Source organism: Narcine bancroftii, chromosome 3 (assembly GCF_036971445.1).
Source record: "Narcine bancroftii isolate sNarBan1 chromosome 3, sNarBan1.hap1, whole genome shotgun sequence".
Lineage (NCBI taxonomy): Eukaryota > Metazoa > Chordata > Chondrichthyes > Torpediniformes > Narcinidae > Narcine > Narcine bancroftii.
In genome coordinates this window covers 78,681,330-78,704,917 of record NC_091471.1, presented here as the reverse complement: position 1 = coordinate 78,704,917, position 23,588 = coordinate 78,681,330, and the positions used below count along the sequence as shown (strand labels likewise).

Below are 23,588 nucleotides of genomic sequence, written 5' to 3'. Positions count from 1 at the left end.
GGGGGTGGTGGGGGAGGGGGGGGGGTGGCCTTGTATGCCTGTGGATCTTGTATGTTATCAAATACAGTATTTAGCAATAGGAAGAATAATGGTCCTCACTTACTGCCACTGTGGCCTTTAAAGGGGTCATTGGGTATTTTTGAATTAATTGCTATTTTATTTCTACATTAAAGCGGGATGCTACAAATGCTGGACATCGGAACTAAAGCAGAAAATGCTAGAGATACTCATCAGGCTGGTTCCAGCAGTTTCTGTCTTATTTTAGCTTTATTCCTGATGTTTCTTTTTAGTTGGTTAAATCTACAATGAGTTATCTGCCAGCAGTAGTTTGTCTTGACTTCATTATTTCAACAATTACTTCTACACACAGGTGCTTTAGTGGCCATTTCTCTGAGTATAATATTGCAAGCAGAATAGCTGGAGGTAGGCAGAATAAGTTCAATTTTAGGTTTCTGTTTATTGTCACATGTGCTGAGGTACAGTGAAAAGATTTGTTTTGTGTGCTATCCATCAAGTTTATCCATGCAGCAGTATAAAAACATTGAAAAGAGCAGAATTACAGTGAGAGATCAGTTTGAATGGAATTAGGGTAACATTATTTTACTAATTTGTTCAGTGGAGTGATTGCACCAATCCTGTGGTGTGTGATTTTGCACTCCTAAATCTTTTTTCCCAATGGTCAGGGTGGGCAGGCCTGGAATAACAATTAAAGAAAATAAGTACATGCTTATGGCACCAAGGAAAGGGGACACCAAATAGTGGTTTTCTTTCCCAGTGCAGCTGAACTAGGGCCCCACAATAAATGAAATTTAAAAAAAATAAGCACACACAGGTTATATTTAATATAGTTGTGGGGTCTGGCCTGGAAGAAAACTGAATTTTTAATCTATTATTTCACATTTAGCATTTATTGACTCTTAATGTCTTGTCAATTAGACAATGGAAGGTCAAGGGGGAACTATTGTTGGAGTTTGCTTAGGGCATCAGTAGGTCTTAATACGGCCCTGAGGGTGGGATGAATCCATTAGTATGTTGGCTGCTTTTCCTAGGCATCAGGAGTTAGAGATAGAGCTGATGAAGGGAAGGCAGGTTTGTGTGATACTCTGAATTAAAATTCTCTGCAGTTTCTTGCAGACTGCAGTGGAGTAGCTGCTGTACCACACAATGTTGCATTCTCAATGGTATAGCATCAGCTTCTTTGAAGAGATGGGGGGTGGGGGTGGAAGGGATATAGGCACTCAGTAAGAGGATATCTTATAGAGATATTTTGGGGAACAATTGATGTGTATTCCATTAAAAAAAAATATGGGTGATGCCTAAATTCTTAATGTCTTCACTGGGAGAAGCCACAACTACAACTTGAGAAATGCTAAGATCAGAGTGTCTAGTAACTTTTCTGTGTGAGGCTCATATCAGGGTAGTAATATCTGCAGTATGTGAGATTTTACTCACACACTTTGGTTGAATGGAAATTACAGGGGGGTGGGGGGATTTCAAGGAACCAGAGGTCATAGAATTTTTTTATTGCTTAGAAGCACTCGTAGATGTGGCTTTGAAAGGGCTGCTGCTTTTACATGATGTGGGATACTATTAACTCAATGATGTGACTTTGTGAATGCAACTTGTGAACTTTGAGAATTAGTCCAACCAGTGTACGAATTAAGAAACGTAATTTACACAAACAACTAAACTAAAAGTGCCGAGCTGCTCCCCAGCAACAATGTTTCAGAATAGCCAAGTAGTTTGCATTAACCTAATAAGGAGAATGTTTAATACACAAAAAAAATGCCAGAATAAACCTAATTGGCCAGTCACTGCCTGATCAAGAACATAATAAAAATAATTATCAGAGATGTGTAATTTTCTGTGAGAAAAATTTTTTAGACAATGGCATCATAAGATATAGGAGTAGATGTATGCCATTCAGCCCATTGATTCTGCTCTACTGTTCAACATGAGCTGATCCATTCTCCAACTCAGCCCCATTCCACTACCTCCTCCCCATAACCTTTGATACCCTGTCTATTCAGATATCTATCAATCCCTGCCTTAAATGCACCCAACGAAAGCCTCCACAGTCGCCCATGGTAGCAAATTCCAGTGGTTCACCACTGTCTGGCTAAAGAAATTGCTCTTCATCTCTGTTTTAAATGGGGATTCTTCAATCTTGAAGTTGTGCTCACTTATCCTAGACTCTCCTACCAAGAGAAACAAATCTACCTTCTCCAGGCCATTCAACATTCAAAATTCTTCAATGAGGACCCCCTCATTCTTTTTGAACTCCAAGGTATACAGTCCAAGAGTCATTAAATGTTCCTCATATGCTGATCCCTTCATTCCAGTAATCATTCTTTTTAAAAATATTTTATTTAAGAATTTTAAAACCACATCCATTTTTTACATATTAAATAAGACTACAAAAAATACACATGCAGTGTGTGTATATATTTTTTAAAATCCCATCGCTCCCTCCCTTCACCTTCCCCCCCCTCAGAATATATCAAAAGAAAGAAAAAGAAAAGAAAGAGTTAGGAGAATGTCCAAAAGAAAATATAATCTCATACTAATAATATTAAAGCTGGGGTTACCAATAGGATGGGCTTTCAGCGAGTTCTTCAAATTTTCAAACCAATGTATGGGCTTCATATTTGTGAAAAAATTGATACTTGTTATGTAAATTATGTGATTTTTCTCAAGTGGAATACAAATACGCAATCCAGCATGCCATTTCTCCATCCCTAAATCTGTATCTGATTTCCAAGTAATGGCTATGCATGATCTAGAAACAGCTAAAGTAGGTTGTAAAAATTTAGTTTGATTCATTGTTGACCTTAATTTTGGTCTAACCACTTTAATATTACCCAACAAAAATAACATCGGATCCTGTGGGAATTTAACCCTTAATATTTTCTCCCAAAAAAATTTTTTACTCTAGGACACTTCCAAGTAGAATGCAAAAACTAACCAACTTCTTGACCACATCTAAAACATAATTCAGACATATGATGGCAGAGGGGAAGAAGCTGTCCTTGTGCAACTGAGGGCATTTCTTCAGGCTTCTATTACCTTTTTCCTGATGGTAATAGGGTTAGGAAGAGGGAATATCCTGGGTGGTGGAGGTCCTCGAGGATAGAGGCTGCTTTCTTAAGACATTGCCTCTTATAGATGTCCTCAATGGAGTGAAGACCAGTGTCTGTGATGTCGAAGGGCGAGTTAACAACCCTCTGGAGTTCTTTTTTGTCCTGAGCATAGGCACCTCCATGCCAGGCAGTGATGCAGTCAGCCAGAATGCTCTCCACAATACACCTGTAGAAGTTTTCGAGAGTCTTTGGTGACACATAGAACCCTCAAACTCTTCGCTATGTATAGCCGCTGGTGAGTCTTCTTCATTATATTGTTTATAATCTTGTACCAGAACACTCTCGTCCACTTCCAATGTTCTAGGTGAGGTCTGTGGCGATGCTGTTTTTTTGCAATTGGAGACCCAGATCTGGATGAACTGTGGGCAGCTTGGTCCGCAGGTTGCAGCCAAACATTAGTTCTCCTGGGGTACATTTTGAGGTAAAATGTAGTGCGTTTCTGTATCCCAATAGGAAATCTGCGATTTTGTGTGTCCAAGAGGGATTTAGAAGTTTCATGGTTTTCATTGCTTTTTTGAATGTTTGTACAAAATGTTCTGCCTCCCCATTAGTACTTGGGTGATAGGGTGCAGACAAAATAATGTTGTGGTGCATACATTTTTAAAAATGCTCTAATGTAAATTGAGGCCCATTGTCCATAACTAATTCATGAGGCAATCCATAAGAGGAAAGATAGCTCATAGACAGTCAATTGTGGGATCTGCTTTGGTACTTTTCAGCTATGAACCTACTGGCCATTTGGAGTGTGTGTCCACCTTTATTAGGAAAGTCTCATCCATGAATAGCCCAGCGAAGTCCACATGAATCCGATGCCAGGGTTTGGATGGCAATTTCCATGGGTTAGCTTCCGCTTGTGGCATTTTTGACTGCATTGACTGACATACTTCGCATTCTCTTACTGTTGTTTCAATGTCTATGGAGGCCACCAGACATGCATCCGGGCCAGTGCCTTCATTCGTACCATTCCTGGATGGTTGTGGTGTAGTTCTGATAACATGGTAGTTTGCTATTTGGCTGGAATAATTGTATGGGTACCCCATAGTAAACATCCTTCTTCGACTGATAGTTCATGATGGCGTGTGTGGTAAGGTTTTAGGTCTTCTGGAATGACTTCAGATTTGGGCCACCCATTAAGGGTGAAGTATAGGATCTTGCTTAATGTTGCCTCTTTTTGGGTTTCCTTTGTGATCATCTGGGCTGTAATCGGTAGTTATTGAAGTTGTTCTTGGCTAATGGCTGCTGCCTCTGCTTCCCATTTAATAATTTCTCTTTGTTCTGTCTTGGGTAGCGGCATGCGTGATAAGACATCTGCACGGCTGTTGAGTGTTCCTGGTTTATGTTTTATATCATAGTTATACACTGCTTTGAATTCTGGCCGCAGCTAATACTGGTATATCTTTGTGTGACCCCAGAATTAAACTAAGAGGCTTGTTGTCTGTGATCAGGGTGAATTTTTTCTGTAAAGATATTGGTGGAATTTTTTTACACCAAAAATTATTGCCAATCTTTCATAGGAACATAGGAAGTAGGAACAGGAGTAGGCCAAAAATGGCCCATCGAGCCTGCTCCGCCATTCAATACGATCATGGCTGATCTAATTTATGACCTAACTTCACCTACCTGCCTTCTCCCCATATCCCCTAATTCCTCTATCATGTAAAAATTTATCTAACCGTATTTTAAATATGTTTAATGAAGCAGCCTCAACCACTTCCCTGGTTAGAGAATTCTAAACATTTACTACTCTCTGGGAAAAAACTATTTTTCCTCATCTCTGTCCTAAATCTACTCCCCCAAATCTTGAGACTATGTCCTCTCGTTTTAGTTTCCCCGGCCAGCTCAAAAAACCTTCCTACATCTATCCTATCCATACCCTTCATAATCCTATATGTTTCTATAAGATCTCCTCTCATTCTTCTGAACTCAAGCGAATACAATCCTAGACGATTTAATCTTTCATCATAAGTCAACCCCTTCATCCCAGGGATCAACTTAGTAAACCTCCTCTGGACCGTCTCCAAAGCCAGTACATCCCTCCTCAAATATGGAGACCAGAACTGGACACAGTACTCTAGGTGCGGTCTCACCAGTACCTTGTACAGTTGCAACATTACCTCCCTACTCTTGAATTCAATTCCTCTAGCGATAAAGGCCAACATTCCATTTGCCTTCTTAATAACCGGCTGCACCTGCAACCTAACTTTTTGCGATTCATGCACAAGCACTCCCAAGTCCCTCTGCACAACAGCATGCTGTAGTTTTTCACCCTTTAAATAATATTCAGCTCTTTTATTTTTCTTGCCAAAGTGGATAACCTCACACTTATTAACATTGTACTCAACTGCTAGACCTTTGCCCACTCATCCAGCTTAACTATATCCCACTGCAGATTCTCCACATCCTCATTACAATTTGCTCTTCCACTCAATTTGGTGTCATCCGCAAACTTGGCTACACCATATTTTGTCCCCTCCTCCAAGTCATCAATGTAAATGATGAACAGTTGTGGGCCTAACACCGATCCCTGCGGCACCCCACTTACCACTCTCTGCCAACCTGAAAAACTCCCATTTATCCCGACTCTCTGCCTCCTGTCAGACAACCAATTTTCAATCCAGGCCAATATACTTCCCTGGACTCCACTTTGGTGTAACTTACTGATAAGTCTCTTGTGGGTACCTTATCAAACGCTTTCTGGAAATCCAAATATACAACATCAACCTGTTCCCCTCTATCCCCTATATCCTCAAAAAATCCTAACAAGTTTGTCAAACAAGATCTTCGCTTTCTAAAACCATGCTGCGTCTGCCTGATTGAACCCTTACGTTCCAAAAGTTTCACTATTTCATCTTTAATGACAGCTTCAAGCATTTTACCAACTACAGACGTCAAGCTAATTGGCCGATAATTTCCAGTCTTCTGCCTACATCCCTTCTTAAAAAGTGGCGTTCTTCCAGTCTGCCGGGACCTGCCCAGAATCCAAGGAATTTTGGTATATGACCACCAATGCATCAACTATAACTTCTCCCATTTCCTTCAGAACCCTTGGATGCATATCATCAGGACCAGGTGATTTGTCTGGCTTTAGTCCCATTAGTTTCTCCATCACTACTTCCTTTGTAACAACTATTTTATCAAGGCCCTCCTCAACATTTGCATCCTTAACTCCGCACTTGAGCATACTGGACGTGTCTACCACCATGAAGACTGACACAAAATATTTGTTCAATGCCTCGGCCATTTCCTCATTTTTTGCTACCAGTTTTCCTTTCTCATCCTCCAAGGGTTCTATGTTAACTCTGGCCACCCTCTTCCGTTTTATATATTTATAAAATTTTTTGCTTTCTGTTTTTATATTTTGTGCCAATTTACTTTCATAATCCTTTTTCCCATTTCTTATTACCCGCTTTGTAACCCCTTGTTGTCTCTTAAAGTTATCCCAATCTTCCAGTTTCCCACTGCTCTTTGCAGCTTTGTACACCTGAGCCTTCAATTTTATACTCTCCTTTATTTCCTTTGTTAACCACGGTTGATTTTTCCCTCCCTTCCTGCCCTTTTTCCTGACAGGAATATATTTTTGTTGTGCATTACAAAATATTTCTTTGAAAATCTTGCACTGTTCCTCAACTGTTTCATCAATTAGCCTGTGCTCCCAGTTCACTCTGCCCAATTCCTCCCTCATCCTATTTCTTTTTCTAGTTGGGCATAATTATGTTCGCTTGTGGTTAATGTTCGCAAAGCATACACTACTGGTTGCTCACCTTCTTCTGTGATTTGGGATAGTACTGCTCTTAGTCCCACTGGTGAAGCATCCACGGCTAGAGTAACTTCCTTACTAGGGTTGTAGTGGATCAGCACCTTATTTCTTGACGTTAATATTTCCTTTAGTTGATCAGCTGTGTTTTTAGTTTCTGTGTTCCAATACCATGTTTGATCTTTCTTGAATAATTGGCTCAGCAGGCTGTATAGTGTAGAAATATAAGGGATATGTTTTTGGTTGTGATTAACAAGTCCAAGGAAGGACTGTAATACCAATTTGTTGGTTGAGTATGGGTCTTTGCAAACGGCTTCTGTTCCTGCTGGATTCATTCACACCCCCGCGTTGTCTATTGTAAATCCAAGATATGTTACTGAAGACACACTTGTCCTTTCATAATTGTATATTAGCCTGTTGTAGTCTGGTTAAAACCTTTTCAAGGTTTTGTAAGTGTTCACTGTCATTTCGGCCCGTGATGATGACATCATCTGGTAACACCCAACTGAGAGTCCATCTAGTAATTTGTCCATTGTTGCTTGAAACATCTCAGGTGTTGCTGAAATTACGTAAGGCAGGTGTGTACAGGTGAATAGTCCCAGATGGGTATTGATTGTCACATACTCCCTTGATATTTTTTGTCCATTTCTATCCGTTGATAAGCTTATGACAAATCTAGTTTGTGAATTTTTGCCCTCCGTTTAGTGCTTGGAACAATTCTTCTGCCTTGGGAATTGGATGTTCTGGTATTTTGAGTGATGGTTTGATGTGATTTTGTAATCGCCGCAAATGCAAATTTCACATTTGATGAGCGCTACCCAATTGCTGTATTGTGTTGTTATAATATGCCTTAATGTTTTAGTCTTGTTAATTCAGCCTCAATTTTTCCTTTCATAGCAGAACACTGTTCCGGCTTTGAAGAATTTTGGTTCTGCATTATCCTTTAATTGCAGTTTGGCTTGAACACCTTAGATTTTCCCCAATTCTTGTTGGAAAGCGTAGTTGTTGAGGATTTGGTCGAGTTCTGGCTAGGAGGTGTCTGTGTGGTTTACATTTAGTATTGAACCGATTTCCAGCCAGTCAAGGGGAATGTGTTGCAGCCAGTTTCTTCTGAAGAGAGCTGATCCCTGGGTATCTACGATGTAGAGAGAGTGTTTTTGTTTGCTGTTGTTTGTATTTTGACCGTAATTTATCCAAACACTTTGATTCTGTCTTCTGTAACAGATCTTAAGAGTTATTTCAGTTATTTTTACTGGGAGGTGTGGGGTAGCAAGCGTTCCTTTACATGTAATGGCATTAGGGACACTGTCCCTGTGTCTTAAATCCATCTTCAGGGGGTGTCCGTTTATTTTTAGCTGTATAAAGATTGCTGTGTTTCCTCCATTTATTCCTCGGATGTGTAAAATCTCGGGAGCTGAAATTTCAGGAGCTTGAAGGTCAGCCATTGGGCTGATATCGTCATAGTTGCTAGGTTGTCTCTCTTTCTCTGCAATTGTTTTGAATTTAGCTGCCTGTTTATTAGCAGGCCACCTGCACTTTAGAAATGGACATTTAGCTTTGATATGTCCTTCTGTTTTGCAATAGTTGCATTTAGAATTTTTGGAGAAATAGTTTTCTGGTCAGTGATTGTATTTCCCACAATGGAAGCATTGTTGGTGGGAAGATCGCCCGACCAGTAGGTCTGGTTGACCTACACCCAAGTTTTTAAAATTAGGATTTGGCTACTGCCTACAGAGCTGCAGGCAGTTCTGTATACAATCTGTAACGTAAAGTCTATCATCCATTCCTAATAATTTTTGCCTTGCTTGGTGATTTGTCAGCCCCATCAGTAATCTGTCTCGTAGTGCCTGATTTAGAAACTGATCAAAAAGACAGTGCTCCGCCAGTTTGCGCAATGATGTCAGGTGTTCACTTACTGTTTCTCCTGGTCCATGTCTCATTTCATAGAATCATTGCCTTTCTGCCATAACTGGTGGTTTGGGGCTTAAATGGTTCCTTAGAGCTGTGCATAATTCATTGAATGTCTTCATCCTTAGATCCTCTTGGAACAGCAAGGTCTTAAGCAGATAGAATGTTTGCTGCCCATCATACTGAGGAAGAGGGCATGTTTGCGGTTTACTGGACCTTCCACAATATTGTGGGCTACGCAGTAGTGGTTAAACCGTTCTATAGTTGTCCCAACTTTCTTCTACTTCGTTGAATTCCCCAAACTTTCCCTTCAACATCTTGGCATGCTTTAACCATGATCTCTTGGTGGAAATTTGGTGGGGTTGTCAAGTAATCGTTTTCTACCTTCTGTTGTTTTTCTTCTCACGGTTGGTGCAAGGGGTCGTTTTGTTCCTCGCTGCCACTGTTGTGTATGCACTCACACACTTAAGACTTGGAGACGTGATTCTTTCTCATCCTTTACTTCTATTAGACTAACATGGCTACTGACACACAGGATTATATACAGTATTTGGAATGGTGACATCATGATGTGGGCATCATGGTGTCCAGCAGAGGGAGGGCTTATACCCAACAATTGGATTTTATGATTCTTTAAATTTTATATTTTTGACTTCTTTTATGCTTTGAAGTCTTAAGTTTATCTTTCTATGCAGATGTTGCCAGAATTTCTTGTTCTTAATATTAAAATTAGGATTTGGCAACTGTCCTTGTTTTTCATCTTCTACTATTTTAGCATGTAGCTATTTCTGTACCAGTTACCATCAGGAATTTTCAAGTTGATCTATTTTCCTCTGGCTTTGCCCCAGTCTTCTACTTTATCCACTATATAGTAGGATAATTTTGGAATTGCTTGTTCTTTCTTCAGTACTGTATATTATAATGCAATGGCTAAAGTCTACTAAATGTACTTGTGTATTTCATTTGTGAAGCTATATTTTCCTCAAACTCTTAATACACAGAGTTTTATTGCTAACTGCTGTGCTATATTTAGAATCTTTTGTAAGGATGAAGCCAAGAGGCAAATTGCAAAAAAAAACATATAGAACATTTTAAGATGGTGAAACTCATTGCAAGTGAACCACAATAAAGGGTCCTGCCCCAAAATGTTGACTTACCATTTCTAACCCTGAAGGCTCCGAACTGCTGAGCTCTTCCAGCATCCCATTGTTTGTGAAACATATTGTAAGGCTATTTTGAGATTGTCTCAAATTTATAAACTCATATTTAATATAAATCCATCAAATGACATTCTATAGTAATTGTTTTTTTGCCATTTGTGTTTGTTCTAATTATGCAATTATCCCACTTTTTTGGAGATGAAACAAACTGTCATTTTCCATTATTAATTATCAGATTCATGAGCTCTGGGAGGATTAATTCCTTAACTTTTAAATAGTGATGTAAAAATAAAATTGTAGATTCCCAACTTGATATCCAAAACTGATTTATTTCTGCTTTTTTAAAAAATATTTCATTATCTGGCCAATTTTTAATAAGTAACGATAACCGCTGCTTCACAGCAAGAAAATTGCTCTTGAATTTCACTCTGTTAGTTACAAATAAGCTGAACAAGTTATTTTCTATGATTTCTGAGTACCGATTGCTTGCCTTATTTGACTAATAGTAGCAATCTCGTTATGGAACATCGATGTTTAATCACAGTTCTTCAAATCTGGATTTGTAACAATTGGGTTTCTCCTCAATGTGTTGTAACACATTAATTATTTACATATTTCCATTGAATGGTTTCTCAGATCATATCTCTATAATAAAATATAAAATTTCATTTATGATTTGAACTTGTTTGGACTAGGTTTAAATTATTCACAAGAGGACACATACTTAACCTTTGCTGTTATAGCAAGATACTACGGGATGTTCATGCACCATATCAGCGGCCTTGTAGTTCTAATTTAAGCTTGGGTGGAAAGTAAAATTTATTTTTTAACTTCAAGCATAGATTTATTAACAATATAATTAGTTTAGAAGATTCCCTATTTGACATGATTGCACTCTTAGAAGAAAAACATTAGTGGTATGTGATAGGAGCTGCAAAAAGATGACCTCCTCTTCCCTCCTGTAATATGATGCGACCCTTCACTGTTCGTCAGACCAAAATCTAAGTGGCTGACCGTAATGGTTGTGAGAGGTTATACGAATCATAGCTGCAGGTTTTAAATTAAAGCAATTTAAAACAAAAATGATGAAAGTAAGGAAACAAAAATTTGATGTATAAAATCCATTGGTTTAACAACTATTGATATTGCTTTTTTTTAATATGGTAAACCAAAATTTGACACCCAGCCATTTAAGGATATATTTGGACAAATGAGGAAAGATTTGATTCAAGGAATGGGTCTTATGGAGAAAATTGATGGAGGAGAATTTCTAGAGTGAAGAGTCTTATAAGGCGATTACACAGCTACCATTAGTGGAATGGTTAAACATAAAGGATTGGATGGATTATTTCTAAATTGAAGGAGCCCAGATAAATTTATAAACTAGATTACTACTGCATTGGCTGTGGAGACCAAGTAATTGGGTGTATTTAAGGCAGAGATTGATAGGTTCTTAATTAGCCAGGGCATCAAAGGTTATGGGGAGAAGGCTAGACAGTTGAGCTGAGTGGGAAAATGGATCAACCCATTATTAAATGGTAGTGTAGACTCGATGGGCTGAATGGTCTTTTTTCTGCTCTTGTATCTTATGGTCTTGTGTTGACTGACCACTTTTATTCATGGTATTGCTGACCCACTGTATCCCTCCAGCTTGGCATTGTTCGCTCATAGCTTCCAGCATCAGTAGTTCTTGTGATAATGACCAACCATCTATTTCCATGAGTGCACAGGTATTGGCCAGCTCACAGGTAACCTGTGATATCCTGCTTCTTCTAAAAATGTGGCTTCCCTTCTAATACCATCAACTCAGCCCTTACCAGCATCTCCTCCATTTCCTAAACATCTGCCCTAGCGCTCTCTTCCCCTAAACGCAACAAGGAGAGAATTCCCCTTGTCCTCTCCTACCACCCCACCAGCATTCACATCTGAAATTTGCGTAACCTACAACCTGATCCCACCACCAGACACATCTTCCCCTCTCTGCCTTCTGTAAGGATCTCTTCCTTCATGACTCCCTCATCCACTCATCTCTTCCCACCAATCACTCATTGGGCATCTACCCCTATGACTGCAGGAAGTGTTACACTTGCGCCCACACTTCCTCCCTCACCACTATTCGAGTCCCCAAACAGCCCTTCCAAGTGAAGCAACACTTGCTTGTGAATCTGTGGGGTTTATCTACTGCATCCAGTGCCCACATTGTGGCTTTCTCTAGATCAAACAGTCTGGACGCAGATTGGGAAATCATTTCATTGAGCACCTATGCTCTGTCAGCAGCAATGGGGGGGGGGATCTCCCGATGGACAACCATTTCAATTCCGTGCCCTACTCCTGCGTTGACCTGTCTGTTCTTGGATTCGTGCACTGCCACAACAAGCTCACCCAGATATTGGAGGAGCAACACTTAATATTCTGCCTGGGCACTGTCCAACTGGATAGCATTAACATCAACTTTTTCCATTACCACTTAAGTCCCTCCTGTCTCTCCCATCCCTCTGCCTTCTTTCCTCCAGATCTCTACTCCTATCCCTCTCTGTTCACAGCCATCCCCCTCCCCTGTTTGCTAAATTGACCTCCGTCCCCTATTCACCAATTACCTGCTGCCTGTGGGCCTGTGCTCTTCCCGCTGAAACCCTTCACCATTTTATTCAGGTGCCTGTCTTCTTTTTGCTCATACCTTGATGAAGGGCTCAGGCCCCAAATTTGGTTATGGATCTTTATCTTTACTGCATAAAGAACATTGCCTGACTTGTTGAGTTTCTCTACCATTTAACAATAATTATAGCATTTGCAGATTTTCTTGATTAACTTGGTGCTGACAGTTTTATTCTCATCAAGTTGGCTGAACAATTAAAATTTTTTTTATAGACTGGAAACTTGCAAATAATTTAGTTAAATTGTGCGGAATTTTAGGTAAAAAAGTGAACACGTATGATAAAGGTAAAAGCTCAAATGGAATAAAAAATACTGTTTAGTATGAGAGAATTGCATACATTTAGTCTTGTAGCCAAATTGTTTGCTTACCAGTAATTATAGCTTCATAAGTGATTAAAACATCATTTTGACATGTTACTAATATGAGAGATTTGCATACATTTAGTCTTTAGCCAAATAGTTTGCTTACCAATAATTATAGTGATTAAAACATCATTTTGACATGTTACTAAGCACAAGTATCGTTTACAATGAGTGTACAAATGTAGTTTACAATTATTTTGCATTGCTTCATATTATTAGTGTTATTGTGAAGGATAAAGCAGGAAGAAACAAGGCTTGTTGGTTTTGTCAGAATTAGCTCAGATTTGGTGACTGTAATTTCCCACAGTTCATCCCATTTCCATGTTACCTAATTTCTTGATTTATTTGTTAGAATACACAATAATTTTTGTTTTTCTGATTTATTGTGGCAAATAAATTTAACCAACTTTCATCTTGTTAACTGACTGGCAACTTGCATCCTAGAAGAAATGTATGGTGCACTTTGGCTTTGTCTCTCCAATTTGACATCAGCAATTCCTCCTGCTTCCTCTATGCTTTTCAATCTCTATCCTTCCTGATTTTACTTCTTCCTGTGTAAGCATAATTATTGATATGCTTGAATTATTCAGAATGTGTAGAAAATATAACGGTTAAATCTGGCGACATTTTAGTTTTGTTCTTAGAAGGCTCGGCAGCAATTTTGTGAGGTGTTTGAGGAGATTTGCTATTTCACCGAAGACCGTCATAAACTTCTATAGGTGTAGCATGGAGAGCATTCTGGCTGATTGCATCGCTGCCTGGTATGGAGGCGCCAACTCTCAGGACAAGAAAAAACTCCAGAGGATTGTTAACTTGGCCTGTGACGTAACAGATACCAGTGAGGATATCTACGAGGCAGTGTCTTTAAAGAAAAAAACAGCCTCTATCCTCAAAGACCCCCACCACCCAGATGAGCACTTAGTGGCACAAAGACAGAATCTTTCCCGCTGCCATCAGTCTCCTGAATAATTGATGAACCAAAGACACTGCCTTACATTTCGTGCACTATTTAAAAAAAATATTGTAAGGTGGTTTATCTTTTTAAAATATCTTTGAGTTTAATAAAAAAAAATACACATATAGATCTAATACATATGCTAGAATATAAGAAAAGACAAAAAAATTTTGTGCACCCATTATATCAAAATATTGAAAAAGAAAAAAACAAAAAAGGAAAAGAGAAAAAAAACCCCTCCCTCTAATCAAGGCAAACTTGCATATCTAGTAAAAATAGTAAACGAAGGGTGACACTTGGAGACCAGACAGTGCTGTTCAGGAGCATCCAAACATCCTAATTTGTTAAATTATGGTAATACTCCATTATTGGGCCCCACGTCTTATAAAAATTCACCTTTACATCTTTGACATGATGTCTGATTTTTTTTTTCTAAACTTAGGAAGGATATAACCTGTAACCATTGAGTATGGGTAGGTGGAATGCTTTATTTCCATTTCATCAGAATTGCCCGTCGAGCTATCAATGAGGTAAAAGCTAAAATTCGCTTCTGAGATAAAGTCAGTCGTATTTCCTCTTCTTGAGGAAAAACAAACAGAGCAATTAAGGGGCCGGGTTCTAATTTTGATCTTAAAAATGGATGGTAATGTTTAAAAGTAATTTTTCCAATTTTTTTTCTATACAGGACAAGACCAGAACATATGTATCAATGAAGCCTCAAAAATTTTACATTAATCTCATAATGGATCAATATCATAATAAAAATGCGATAACTTTTGAATTATGTACTCTGTGTACAATCTTGTATTGCACCAAACAATGTTGCACACAAAATGAGGATTCATTAATCAAATTTAGAACAATGTCCCAGTCCTCATCTGGAAGTGACAAATCCAAATCATGCTCCCACTCACTCTTAATCTTAACTAAAGAAACTGTCCTCAAATCCATCAAATTACTATAAATAATTGATATTGAGCTTTTTTTTTCAAAAATCTGTGTAAAATCAGAAAGCTTGGACTGAACAAAATGTCTGATGTAGATAGCTGAATAAATGACTATTGGGTAGTTTAAATTTTTCCCTCAATTGTTCAAAAGAAGAAAAATTATTTGAATAAAAAGATTTTTAAAACATCTGACAAAGAAGGTAAAAGTAAATTACAATCACTAAGAGTTATAAGAATTTATTGAAGGAAAATTTTTTGCAACATTTAATCAGACTAAAGTTCTATTATTGGGATAGTCATCCTTGTCTATTTCTATGATAGGATGTATTAATTCGATTAGAATGAATATATTACCAAAATTTTTACATCTTTTCCAGTCTATACCAAATTTTATCCCTAAATCCTTTTTTTTTTTGACTCACTGGATTCATTTATTTCCTTGTTTAAATAAAGCTCATCTTCATAAAACAAAAAAAGAGTGGAGGACTGTCACTTCCAAATTTTAGGTTCTACTATTGGGCAGTCATTATACATAATTTGCTTCTTTTAAAACAATATTGATAAATTAGTTGGCAGCACTTCTTGGGTTGAAATGGAACTGAACTTTTCTAAATTAACAAATAACTCAATAATGAGACATAGGTTGAGAACATGGGTACAATTTAGAAAATGTTTTGGAATCAATAGTTTTTCACTTGCCAGTCTCTTGCTAGCCCTATTATAACTAAGTTTTTCTCTTGCCCAGTCCTATTATAACTAAGCATCTTTTATTTGTGACTTATCATGAAAATAAATTCTGATTCTGAAATTTTGAGATAGAGGATCTTCCAAATGGAGACCATCAAAACTCTAATATTATGATTTAATGCCAGGCTGCTGTTCATCGACTTCATCTTGGCATTTAATAGGATTATTCCCCAGGGGCTGGTGGAGAAGCTGTGGGACTCAACACCCCTCACTGTAATTGGATCCTGGAAAGACTACAGTCTGTCTGGATCATTAACAGAATATTGATGCACCGTCATGCGGAGCACTGGCACACTTTAGGGCTTGTGTGATCAGCTTGTTCCTGTTCACACTACTGACCCAGTTCTAATAGTGGCATCAAGTTTGCAGATGGCATAACAGTAGTTGGCCTCATCTGCAACAATGATGACTTATACTACAGAGCATAGCTGGAAAATCTCGTGAAATAGTGTGAAAGTAACAACCTGAATCTCAACGTGAACAAGATGGAGATGATCATGGATTTCAGGAGGACCAGGAATGATCACTCTCCAACATCTCCTCACTTGTTAGGAAGGTGCAACAGTGACTGCACTTCCTGAGAAGTCTGAAGCAGGCAAGGCTACCGGCCACCATTATGCCTACCTTCTATAGGAGCTCTATTGAGAGCGTCCTGACTGGCTGCAACACAGTGTGGTATGGTTGATGCAGAAAAATGGATTGGAGGTCAATCCACAGGACAACGAGTGGCAAAGAGGATCGCTGGAGTCTTTCCCCCTCCCTCCACCTATCGACATGATCTACCGAGATTATTGTCTGAAGTGGGCCCGCAAAATAATTGAGGACCCCTTCCACCCTACACGCAGCATCTTTCAGCTGCTCCTATTAGTTACCAGAATGAGGAACAGCTTCTTCCCACAGGCAGTGAGAATGCTGAACGACCAAAGGAACTGCTCACATAAACCATCCAAGACTCTCACCTGTGCAAAACAATATTTATTTCTTTATTTGTATAGTTAAAATACTTCTCCCATGTATGTATTATTTGTCTGTTTATGTGTTATGTCTGGTTGTATGCCTACATGTTTTGCACCGAGGACTAGAGAATGCTGTCTCATTGTGTTGTACTTGTAGAATCAGTTATCAATACGCTTGACTTAAAAGCAAAAAAACTCTGAATTTTCTGGAAATTTGAAATAGAAATTGCTGATTATGCTCAGTAAGTCAGGCAAGGTCTACGCAGAGAAAATTAGAGTTAATATTGCAGGTATGTTGACCTTTCAAATGCCCTGAAGTGTTAACTGTGTTCTGTCACAGACACAACTTGACCAGCTGAATATTCCCAGCACTTTCTATATTTTTTCTAACAATATGCGTTAATGCTCATTGGTTTATTATAATTTAATCAAAAATAGCCCCATTAAATATCAGGTGTGAAGATGTTGGAAGGAATGACAATAATAATGCATTTAGATGAATTGACCTAACAAGTGCCATTTTATTTGTTAAAAATTAAAAATGCTGGGCTTTGGAATTAAAATTGAGAGGCATAATATTTGCAAACAGAGAATGTTCTCTAGAGACCTATCTATACACATATCTTGTCACAAACAATTTACTAGAAGAAGTATGGACTAACCTTTTTTTTAAGTTACTGTAAAGAAATCAAAGATTGTGCTGAAGTCCAAAGAGAAATGGATAATTAATGAAGCAAAGTTAGTGGCTTGCAAGGAAGTCTGAAGTGAAGTTTTTTGAACAAAGGCAAAATAAGAGGTTTAAAACGGCCAAACATCTAAGTCATGAAAAATAAAATTGAAGAGATTAAAATGATCCTATTTTAAGAACAAACCAACTAGTCTGAAACTAACAGTAAATTGGTTTCTGACAGCAGTTACAGCACAGCAGAAATGATTAGAGATATTGAGTTATAATGCTTTGTGAAAAATTATAGCAGGATAAGGAAAGAATCCCATTATGGAGGGAAGATTTCAAAAGTAATCCGGCAGAAATATTTAAAAAAAATGTAGGATCCTTTTCTGATTAGATGGAGTAAAACTACTGAATGAAAGGCAAAAACTCCAGATGCTGGAATCTAGAACAAGGAATTGCTGGAGAAACCCAGCAGGTGAGACAATATTCATGGATAGAAATGAAGAGTTAATGTTTTGGGTCGTGTCACTTTATCAAGACTTGTGGGAAGGGCATGATTGCATATATAAAAGGAGAAATGGGCTTCTTCAAAGTACTTAACCAATTAGTGTTATTTTGCTGTACAGAGTTAATAAGATCATAAGACATGGGAGCAAAATAGACTATTCAGCTCATTAAGTCTGCCCCTACCTTCAGTCACAAACTGAATTATTGTTCCCATCAGCCCCACTGCCTTGCCTTCTCTCCACAACCTTTGATGCCCTGGCAACGCAGAAGATATCAAATATTATCAAATATTTGAACATTTTCAGAAATGTATATGTGCATGCCAGTTTCATCATTAACTATGAATCTTCAAATACTTTTGTTAAAAATGGGCTGCATCGACAGAGGAAAGAGTACTTGTGAATACAGTATTTTGTTGCTGAAGATATCAATCGAAATAATGGGTTTTACAACATTTGTATTTACTGCCTTTTTATGGCTTCAGTTGTCCTACCATGCTTCTGAGACAGTAAAGTACTTTTGAAATATAGTCACTACTGTGCCATGACTTATATCGTGGACATACATTTTAATAGTGACCAGATAGTACCTGGTTTTAGGGTATATAGTTATGATCCCACTTTTGCTTGAAAGTGCATCAGTCAAGACCCTGATATGTTGATGTGCTTGAAAAGATGGCTCTGTCAGCAATTTAACATGTACTCAATATTTCAGTTGAGTGGCATTGATAAGTATGTGTTCAAAAAAAGTCTGAATTGTGTTCTGAATCCTGAAGAGAGTATTGTCATTCAGTCTAAGCTGATAGCCAACAGCAATAGTTTATTGATTTCAAAATGTATTCAAAGGTTGAATACATTTAACAAGTAGATTGAAAATAGCAGAATAAATTAATTTCTCAAATGGCTTTCCTGGATTCTGATGATCAGATGGAAAAACAATAGAACAAAATAATTTGCATTAATTACTAAACCAACCCATGAAGCAAAGTTTGTCACTTGTCTGCAATCATGATTTCGAGATGCACGATACCAGTATGCAATGTTAAACACTGAAATGACCACCCACTGGAAAGACAATGTGTGCAGGGCCAACACTATTCTGGGAAAGAAGAATAGCTGGCCAAAAAGAAATTCAGTGTGCGTGAAGAAAACAGGGTGAGGCCATATTGTATCATTTCACATGCTTTGATCAGAGGAGAGGATAGGCGTGTGATTTATTCCTAGTCATTTTACAGTGGCCTGTGGAATAAGTTTCCATACGTGTCCAGGCCTATCCGTCTGCTGCAGCTTTCTTCCTCCTCCCATCTTTTCTATTAAGACATCTACCTGCTTTTTTTTCATATTCCTGAGGAAGAACTCAGACCTGAAACATTGATTGCTTTTTACTCATTTTGGATACTGTGTTGCCTACCTAGTTTTTCCTGCATATTTGTCTATTGCACTAGACTCCAGCATCTGCAGAGTTTCTTGTTTAATTCCATACATCTTGTTGTATTAAGAATTGAGCAACAGAGGAGTTGATTGTGCTCTGTCCACACTTTTAATGTTACTTCATGCATTAAAATGGGACTTTGATTTTTAAATTTTATTTTAAATGTATCAATCAGGCATGTGAATTTGAAGTTAGTACTAGGATATGTGATATTTAATTTATTATATTTTAAATACTTTGGAAATTTATTGAACTGATCTTCTTGGGCCTGGAATGAAAATAGCTTTTGTTATTCTGCAAAGCTGCCAAACTGCACCCTTTGCTGCTGCTTGAAGCATTTCCACCATCTTCACATCTCACCATCTCACCGAAGAAATAATTTTTATTATTATTTATGCATTCATATTCCAATGCAAATATGAAGCAATTTAGTAAGTTCATTTTTGGATAGGAAAGTAAACTTGGCAATGTAGGTAAATTACTTGAAAATAACTTTTACAGTTTCCAGGCCTGCGTGGCTTTTTTAACCAGCATTACTAAAATTAACTGGTCATCACAATTGTATTTTTCGTGTGTTATGTAAATGTTTATATACCTGTATCAGATTACAGTGACTAAACGTCAAAGGTAATTCACAGGATATGAATCCCACGACATTATTTAAATGTTTTCTCCTAAAATAACATGTCAATTCCTGACCTTCCTATGGATGCCAAGTTTCTCCAGCACATTTCTGAATTGCACTTGACCACAGCATGTGCAGATTTTCTTGTTTAACCAGCCAAGCTTCGGCAGGTGGTAAGTTAACCATTCATAACTGACATGTGTGTCATTGTTGAACTTGTAACTTCCAGATAATGCCCACATTGGTTTGCTCGCTGAACCCCTCCAAATTCAGGATAGAAAAATGCTGCCTCTTGTAGGACATCTTGTTGGCATAAAGCTGTCATGAGGGATGAGGAATGAGAATAAGTCCTGCCCTTAAAACAAAAAAAGCTAATACTCATAAAAAAAAATCCCAAACTGTAAATGATGGAATCTTCAGTAAACAATGGAATGTAGGAGGAACTTGTTAGATTAGGGTAGAAATGGTCACTCAGTGTTTCAGATCAAGTTTAATATTTGAAGGGGAAAAGAAGCTGTGGAGGGGCCGAGATGATGGGATGTTGGACTGAAAATGATGAGTCAGGAAGAAGGAGAAAGACCATTATTAGTTTTGTGGTTCTCTCTCTAACTTTCTTTCCCATTCCCAATGGTCTCCCCTTCTTTTTGTCTTTATTCTTCCTCCATTTTCTCCCCAATATTCTAACATTTCTTGAACTTCCCCAGCTTCTTTTTCCCCTTTCCTAGCTGATTTCACCCCCTTTTTAATAAAACTTTAGTCTTGATAAGGAGTCCTGACTTGAAATGCTGGCTGGCCACTTCTACCATGGATCCACTGAGTTGCTCCAGCATCTCATTTTTGTTTTTGCTGAAACAATGCTTTGGTTGTCAAACTGCCATTAACTTAGAAAACTTCTGCATGTAGAAACATTCAAAAATTATGTGTGTTTAAAACATTTGAAGAATCATAAACCATTAAAAAATATAAATAAGTGCTTAAAGGCCCTTTTAGTTCAATTTGCTTAATTATATTTAATTATGTCATAAAGGTGTAATTGCCTTTTACTTGCTCCTTCTGCTGAGTTTATTCTGACACAGGTTTAGCAGGCAGAATGCCAGATGTGACTGCTGGGAATTGTCATGTTTATATTCGATATGTAGCCAGGATATCACAGGCTGCAAACAGCTAGTATATTTTGGGACATCATTGTTCATGCAGGAGTTCTAAATTTTGCGACAACTCTGAGGATAAATCCTGGCAGTTCTTGTTTGGCTGTTGGGAAATTAGCCATCAGATTATAGCCCAAACATTTTATTTTCTTCATGTCACTTTATCTAAAGATAATGTATTGCTTTGCAGAGAAATAGCATATCGAGTCACCAGCACAGGAACAGGCTGTTCATCCCAACCTAATATCTACCAACACAGATCTCATTTGACAGCACTCTCCAGAGCCTTTCAAGTACTCAACTAAATAGTTCTTAAATCTATGAGGGTACCTGTTTCCATCACCCTCTCGGGCAACATGTCAGGAATTTTACCCACATTGAGGTCCAAGTGCTGATGCCCTACTTCCAGAGGTCCCAACATAAGACAAAACTGAGGGTTGCTTTTATTTTTGCCAAAGCTGAGGCTTTGAAATAGTTTTAATATGCCACGTTTTTTTAGAGAATGTTCCCATTTCAACTGTTGAACTCTGATGTGGTTTCATTTAATTAAATTAAAATAGATGTACCACAAGGAAACAGGCCCTTCCAGCCCATGAGCTTGTGCTCAATTAACATACATTTTGATGTACAGGGAGTTTCAATTCCTTTGTGACTTCATGTTTTGACTTTAAAATTTACTGTACTTTTAATTTATTTTCATGTACATTTTTGGAACAATAGCTCAATTTTAGATGAATCCCTGGTATTTATATCACCATGTTACACTTCTCAGATCATGTTCCCTTCATTGTGCTGTTATCTTCCTCTTAACCCATATTGTAAGGAATGTTAAAAGCTGATACACTTATTATTGCCAATTCATCTTTCGTAAGAGCAGAACCTGATCAAATGTTTCAGATGCTCACAATCTATTTGGACTCTATTCTGCAATTTGCTCGTAATTTCCCCAAGAAAATGCATATTATGAGACAGACATGACCTCATTACAAATCTAAGACCATCCTCTTTGATCAGCACTTATTTATTTCAGTTATGCTACCCTAAATTAGTCAACCCAATCAGGTTGATTAACAAAAGCAAATGTATTGATGTGGGAATAGACTGCATAAGAATGATGATAGTTGATAACTTGTATGTTGAGCAAGTGTTGGTATAGGTATAGGCCTAATGAGCCATATATATGTGTAAACTTGAACTTCCATGAGGGACTTACATCTTGACTTTTCTGGTACGTAAGTTGTTAGTTGGATAAATGAGGTGTAAAAAAAGCCTGATTTAATGCAAAGCAGTGAGTTAATCAGATCAGTATTCAGTGCTGTGGAAATTGTGGCTTGGATTGGATCTACTTAACAGTGTGAACTCCAAAGATTTATGCTTGCTTCAACAGTACCTCTATGACATGACCACTACCATTGAGAAGCAATATCATGGAAATATCATTACATTCATTACCCCAAGATACACTTGATCTTGAATTGAACATCTGTTGTTGGATCATAAACCTGGAATTTATTCCTGAATATCACTGTGAGACGACCAATGCTGTAAGGGTTGCAAGATTGTTGTCCCTCTTCAGCTTTTCTAGGCAATGAGGAGCTGGCAATAAACGTAGCAATGCCAGAATCTCCTGCAGTTGATTATTGAACAAAAATAATTCTGATATGGTATTTTCAAAATAGTTCAAGCTATCATCAGGGAGATGTACTTTTAAGTTCACATCAACATTTACTTATTAGACTATTTTCAATTTATTTTTTCATGCACATTGTATCTTTCCATCAGCATAATTAAATTTATTTTTCAAATTTGCTGCATCGCAACAAATGACGGTCAATAAGATTTCCTTATCATTCATTCAAATAAGTTGACAGTTGCTTTGTGAATCTGTCATACAAAACAAAAAAATCCTATAAAACATAGCTGCTCTCTTTAGAATGTTCTGGAGGATTGCTCTTACCTTCACAGTTGTTTTCCAACATGAAGACAGCGCCCAAATTATTAATCTCACGGGTGTTGTTTTAAAATCTTGTCATTGGGATGCATTACAGAACAGTGTGATGTACTAAGTTGTGTGCAGTTACTGTTTATGAATATTTTATTATGAATATTGGATAACTTGCTTGTAACTAGATTGCATGGCTTCTAAGGAACCAATTGAATGTGACAACTTTAATCAGCAAAAATCATTCTCCAGCTTTGTCTGTAGCATTGATAACAAAAATAAAATGATAATTATGTAGGTGTATTCAGGAGCTCGGAATTAACAAGCACCTTTAACAACTTTGTTGACATTATATTAGGAAGAAACACGAAGAAGGCGCATAACGGAATAATTATATGTTTGTTTTGTAAAGAGTTATCTGGAGTTTGTTAAAAGGTTTAAACCATGAGCCAGATTTCTGTACAGAATTAGAGCAATTGAATAATTAGATTAAATAATTTTTGAACTGTTAATCATAGAGCCAATCAGAATGACTTTGATCCACCTTTCTTCAATGTTTGTCCTGATTACAAAGCAGTTGCCATAGCACTGGCAGTTTAATATTAATGAACAATGATAGCTGCCATAACTTGATCATGATTTATAAAATAAAATATTTGATTTGACTTTTTGCCATA

At 37.7% G+C, this 23,588-nt stretch overlaps 2 protein-coding genes across 4 annotated transcripts in view; both read left to right on the top strand.

The window, feature by feature from the left end:
* Positions 1-23,588, top strand: part of LOC138757276 (molybdopterin synthase catalytic subunit) — a 46,985-nt gene that overhangs the window by 3,716 nt on the left and 19,681 nt on the right. The window lies entirely within an intron of this gene.
* The window catches only part of mocs2 (molybdenum cofactor synthesis 2), an 84,300-nt gene that overhangs the window by 47,833 nt on the left and 12,879 nt on the right, over positions 1-23,588 (top strand). The window contains exon 6 of one of the 3 annotated variants that reach the window (XR_011353475.1): positions 14,621-14,716. The exons of the other annotated variants lie outside the window; for them this stretch is intronic. The gene's annotated coding sequence lies outside the window, so the exon portion shown is untranslated. Of the gene's footprint in view, positions 1-14,620; positions 14,717-23,588 lie in introns of those variants that run through there. 3 annotated transcript variants of the gene reach the window in all.